Below are 6,655 nucleotides of genomic sequence, written 5' to 3'. Positions count from 1 at the left end.
CAGGGTAAGCGGCCAGCGGCAGAGTCAGCGTTTGAACCAAACATCCTGCTCCAGAGTATGAGACGTATGAGCTGCCTGCCCACGTGGCATGAGCTTTTCTGGTTTTATAACATCTGCTTTTTGTTGTTGTTAATCCTCACCTGAGGATATTTTCCCCATTGATTTTTTATTTTTTATTTTTATTATTTTTTTATTTTTTATTTTTTTAAAATATATTTTATTGATATTTTACAGAGAGAGGAAGGGAGAGGGATAGAGAGCTAGAAACATCGATGAGAGAGAAACATCTATCAGCTGCCTCCTGCACACCTCCCACTGGGGATGTGCCCGCAACCAAGGTACATGCCCTTGACCGGAATCGAACCTGGGACCCTTCAGTCCGCAGGCCGACGCTCTATCCACTGAGCCAAACCGGTTTCGGCTCCCCATTGATTTTTTAGAGAGAGTGGAAGGGAGGGGGAGAGACACAGAGAGAGAAACATCGATGTGAGAGAGACACATTGATTGGTGGCCGGGGATCGAGCCTGCAACCAAGGTACGTGCCCTTGACCAAAATCGAACCCGGAATCCTTCAGTCCACAGGTGCGTTCTATCCAAGGTGCCAAACCGGCTAGGCAACAGGTCACATCTACTTCTCACAGCAGTACAAGGTATATAGGAGCTGACTGTGACTACCTACCCATTTTACAGAAGGGAAAATAGAGGCTCAGAGAAGAAAGGTGACTTGCCCAAGGCGCCACAGCTAGCGTGTGGCAGAGCGGGAAGCCAGCGTTCCCTGCACATTGCAGGATGCCTGCCTCTTGCCGGGGCCTCTGGCTGTCATTGCAGGTGGGTCACATCTGCCAATGGGACACTCACTCGGCCACAGAGCCGTGCTTGCACCTGGGCCAGTGGCGGGAGAGGGGATGGAGGGGCAGTCCCGGCAGGAGCACCCAAAGGAGGCATCACACCTGGGGACCCGGAGGCTGTGGGGCTAGGCAGGCCTGAGTTCCAATCCTCCTTCATGCAGCATCCCCACGAGGTGGGTCCCATATGATGCCCACGTTATAGATGAGGCCTCTGAGGCTCAGAGAAGCTAAGTGATACTCCCTAGACCCCACAGCCCATAACGTGGGATCCAGGATCCAAAACCGCCTTCTCCAGGCTCAAATTCCATTTTCTGTGCCAGCAGATACCACGGCCAGACCTGGTACCCTGATGCATCCACAGGACTGCTTGCACACAGTAGGTCTTAATAAACCCCATTTTTGTAGCTGGTCATATGATTAGGATTAGTTTAAGCTTCTAATGGAGGCTGGAGGAGAGAACCATCAATTGTCAGTTAGGGGCCCTCAGAGCACACCAAGTCCACTCTGCGTTCTGTGCATGGGAGACGAGGCACAGAGAGGGTGTGTGACATGCCCATGGTCACATAGAAAGCCAGCAGGAAGCCTGGGCTCTGCCCCAAGGCTGAGGTTCCTTGGGGGTAGTTATCTTTTTTCCTTCCTTCCCTTTTCATCTTCAGCAAGTTGAAGGTTAAATTGGCCGTGAATAAGCCACAAAGAGAATAAACCAAAGCAGGTTTGTTAATTCAACACACATCTATCGAGTGCCTACTGTGTGCCAGGCACTGTTCTAAGCACGGTGGGTACAGAGTGACCAAAACAGACCAACATCCTGCCTTCATGGAGTTCCTTTTTCTAGGACAGTGGTCAGCAAACTGCAGCTCGCGAGCCGCGGTTTGCCGCTCTGTTGACTAATGAGTTTGCCAACCACTGACCTAGACTCTCGATTCCAATAATTACAGGCTGTTGTTGTTCCTTGTGATTAAGCCCCTATCCCAGTGGTCGGCAAGCTCATTAGTCAACAGAGCGGCGGCTCACGAGCCGCAGTTTGCCGACCACTGTAGGAGAAAGAGGCAGGTAATAAACAGTGAATGTAATAAGGGAATTATATAGTCTGTTGGCTTTATGGAAAAACGGCTCTTACCCTGCTGGACTTTTCATTTTTTCAGAGGTATGACTTAAAACCATCACCCTTCCAACACAAAGACTCTCCCAGCCTCTCCATAACATCAAGTAGAAAGTTGGGAGTGTGTTGAGATTGTCTAGACTGGCCCGTTCCCACATGTTTTCACATTTTAAGCAAGCGTAAGTCAGTCTCTTCTCTCTCTCTCTCTCTCTCTCTCTCTCTCTCTCTCTCTCTCTCTCTCCCCTCTCTCTCCCTCCCTCCCTCTCCCTCTCCCTCTCCCTCCCTCCCTCTCCCTCTCCCTCTCCCTCCCTCCCTCTCCCTCTCCCTCTCCCTCTCCCTCTCCCTCTCCCTCTCCCTCTCTCTCTCCCTCTCCCTCTCCCTCATCCCAAATAAACATTTGCCTGAATAGAATTACTTCCCTGATTATTTTCCTAAAGGTAGAATTTCTAATATTTGAAACTGCTTCCCAGAGGTCTCCTGCTCACGTCACCCTGGCCTTCCCAGCAACGAGTTTTCGTTTCTACTACTTTGATCACGGTATTTTGTGTTTATTTAGTTCCTCATGAGATGAATTCATGGTCCCGATGTTGGCCATTCTGTTGCTGATGTTACCTTAGGGCCATTTTGATCAGGAGGGATGTTAGGGAGGGAAAGGGCCAGAGCCGGGTGTGGGACCTGGCAGGCAATTCGGGACTTTGCTTTTTCTGGTTGACTGTGGTTACATCTCTCCGGCAGCAACTTGAAGTTGGAACTGGAGCTCTGTTAAACCAACATTGCCATGCAAACTTGAACCTAGGCCTGGGTTAAAATAACACTGATGCCCGCCCTCTGCCCCGCCAGGCTGGGGGGAGGACTCTGCCCGGATTAGTTTGCTTGATGGACTTACAGAGGTCTTGGCGGAGCGTGCCAGCTCCTCCCGGTGCTGTGGGCCTTCCTGTGCCCCTCCTCACGGGCAGGTGGCCCGGCATCTTCGGTGCCACTCCCGGGCCCTGTGGGTTTGCATGAACATGCCTCTTGGCCCTGTAAGGCCCAGAGCCCTCAGATGACGAGGATGCAGGGTGACGAGGCGTGGGGCTGTCACACATCCCCACACGGTAGTGCTCTCCTCCTCGTTTTCATTGGTCAGGGCGCCAAATGGCCACAACATTGTGTTTCTGCACCACCCCTTCATGCAGTTTACTGAGCCCTTGCTAGGTGTCAGGCTCTCTCCCCAGGTCTTAAGGAACCAGATCTTGATTTTGCTGGGATGTTCTGACTTCAAGGTTGGTCTCCCAACTTAGTGATTTCTTAAGTGCCTTTGTGCAAGGAATATTAGGATTCTGTTGTCTATGTACCCAACCAATAACAGTGACTATGGGACCCTGAGCTCTGAGCAGGGTCCGGGCTCAGCTGCTGACACGCACCATCTCACCGGACCCTCTTATCAACCCCATGGGGAAGGGAGGGCCAATCTCATTCTGTAGGCCAGGAAATGGAGGCTCAGAGAGGTTGAATGACTAGAAGAAACCACACAGCTGGTAGAGAAAGAAGATCTGGATCGAGCTGATTGCAAAGCCTTAACCACAAGGCTTTACTAGGCGATTAGGGAGGGAGGAATAAAAGACCTCAGACTCTCTAGGCTTCTGATTCAGATTCACTCGACAGACATCTGCTGAGCGCCCCTCTGTGCCAGGCATGGTGCCAGGTATTAGGGACACAGTAGACAGACGTGTCATCGTCTTCAAGGAACACGACGTGAAGATCAAAGAAATGGAAGCCATAGGAGTCCACTCTCTCTCTAAGAATATATCCATATGTGTTCCAATGTCTAGATCCTGAGAGAGAGGTTTTAAGGAATTGGCTCACATGATGTGGAGGCTGGGGTGGAGGGCAGGCAGGCTGGAGACCCCGGAAGTGTTGATGTTGCAGCCCCAAGTCTGAAGGCCGCCTGCTGGAAGAATCCTCTCTGCCTTGGGGGACGTCCAGTCGTTGATCTTAGCCCTTCAACTGGTTGGACGAGGCCCACCCACACTGTGGAGTCTACCGAGTTAAATGTGAGTCTCATCTAAGAAGCACCTTCCCCGCAACCTTCAGGCTGCTGTTGGACCACATATCTGAGTGCCATGGCCTGGCCAAGCAGACACATAAAATTAGCTGTCACAGAACACGCAGCTCACAGTAGGTGCTCTTAACTCCTATGGCGTTGCCCTTTTGAGCACTTAAAGGGAGCAATAGCAGTGCCCTTGGAGTTCCGTTCCCTGTGGATGGGGAAACTGAGGCTCGGGAAGGAGCTGTCACTGGCCTACGGTCCCGGGCAGGGTGGTGCAGAATCAAAACAAGTCTCTCCTCACTCTCCACACGCATTCTCGTCTTCTGGGGTTTTAGTTTGGTACCCCCAGGGGGAGACTCGGAGACAAGAGTCTGAGTGGACATAGTTTATTTGTGGGGCAGGGAAGGCAGGAAGCCAGGAAGGGTGTGAGAGTGAGCCGGGGACCATCGTAACCAGCGTGGTGATGAGCAGAACCCACTGGGGAGCCCTGGAGAGTGGGGTGGGGCTGCACCCCAGAGTGAGCTGAGCCCAGGAGCAGGGGAGCTGGGCATTTACACCCCCCCCCCACCACTGTCATTGCTGAGGGCTGCTCCTGGGGACATATTCCCTGGCACTTTGGTCGGCAGGCTCCGGAGGGAGAGAAACCTTGGGCAGAGTGCAGATGCTGGTGCCGGGACAGGGTCCCCGGAACTGAGGAGGGAGGCAATGGGGGACACTGACAGCATCTGTCATAGGGCGGGAGGGGCATCCCCAACCTTCAAGGAGCCGAAGGCAGCTGAGGACACCTTCCCCCTGAAAAATGCACATGAAACACTTGCATGTAGTTTGATGAGTTCTCTGACCATGGAGCCAACCGGGAGACTGGGTTAAGACCTTTACCCCAGCGACCCTTCCTTCCTCTGCCCCCCATGCCCACACATCCACCTCCACCAGGAGGTAGCAAGGCTTTATTGCCACAGCTGCCCTCCACCCTCAGGCACGCAGGGACTCTTCCGGAGAGAGGCAGCTTGGCATGGCATCACGGTCTGGTCACCGTGTGGGCCCCCTGCTCTTCCCTGAGCTCCCGGGCTCCGGAGCAGCTGGCCCCGGCAGTCGCCCCCAGCAGCCCTCCCGAGGGTCAACACAGCCTCTGCTCCGCTGGAGGCCAGGATCGCCTCTTGCACAGTGGGCGTTGTTTATGTATCCTAGGTACTGGCCCACAAAGAACCAAATGATAAAGAAGAAGAATGATAAACTGAGCTATATAGAAATTAAGAACTTCTGCCCTAGCAGGTTTGGCTCAGTGGACAGAACACCAGCCTGCGGACTGCAGGGTCATATGTTCGATTCTGGTCAAGGGCATGTACTTCAGTTGCAGGGTTGATCCCCGACCTGGGGCTGGGCGGGAGGCAACCAATCGATGAGTTTCTCTCACACTGTTGTTTCTCTCTATCTGTCTCTCCCCTCCCTTCCACTCTCTAAAAACCAATGGAAAAATATCCTCAAGTGAGGATTAACAAAACAAAAAAATTAAAAACTTCTGTTTATTAAAAGACAGATTCAGAAAGAAAAAAAGATAAGCCACTGGGAGAAAATAAAACATGTAATATGTGAAAACGGTGACAGACCAGTATATAGGGTTTATAAACAACTCCTTCTATTCAATAAAGAAATGTCGGTCCCGCCGAAACCGGTTTGGCTCAGTGGATAGAGCATCGGCTTGCGGACTGAAGGGTCCCAGGTTCGATTCCGGTCAAGGGCATGTACCTGGGTTGCGGGCACATCCCCAGTGGGAGGTGTGCAGGAGGCAGCTGATCGGTGTTTCTCTCTCATTGATGTTTCTAGCTCTCTATCCCTCTCCCTTCCTCTCTGTAAAATATCAATAAAATATATTAATAAAAAAAAAAAAGAAATGTCGGTCCCTCCAGTCTATGAAATTGGTCTATTCGTCTATCTCTGCTTAAGTTCTCCATTGTCTTCGCTACTACAGCTTTATAATAAGTCTTAGTACCTGGTAGAGCAACTCAGCTCACGTTTCGTCTTGAAGAGGGACTCAGTGATTTTTGGCTCTTAACACTTCTATATAAATTTTAAAATCCGCTAACTAGTTCTACACACCCACACACACACACACACACACACACACAAACACACACACACACACACACACACGTTACAGCCATTCTAATTGGGTTTGCATTAATTCATAGGAGAATTGACATCTCAATATTGAACTTTCCATCTAGGAACATGGTGTCTCTCTCCATTACATCTTCTCGAATGTTTCCAGCACAGTTGCATACTGTACTCCATAAATATAGAAATGCAGTTGATTTTTGTATATTGGTTTTGCAGCGATTGCCGTGCTAAACCACCTTAATAATTTTTATAGATTAGCTATCTTTTTGGATTTTCTACGTATTTCATCATTCCTTTCCAACCCTTAAGCTTCTATTTCCACATGGCCGGTGTGGCTCAGTTGGTTGGAACATCCTCCCGTGCACCAAAAGGTGGCTGGTTGGATTCCCGGTCAGGGCACATAGCCAGGTTGCGGGTTTGATCCCCGGGGTCAGGCACCCAATTGATGTTTCTCTCTCACATCGATGTTTCTACCCTTCTCACTCTCTCTAAAAAAAATAAAAATAAAAATCAATAAAATTTATTTTTTTAAAAACTTTTACTTCCTTTTCTTGCCTC

Source organism: Plecotus auritus (genome assembly GCF_963455305.1).
Source record: "Plecotus auritus genome assembly, chromosome: 2".
Lineage (NCBI taxonomy): Eukaryota > Metazoa > Chordata > Mammalia > Chiroptera > Vespertilionidae > Plecotus > Plecotus auritus.
Note: the sequence above shows the minus strand (reverse complement) of the source record.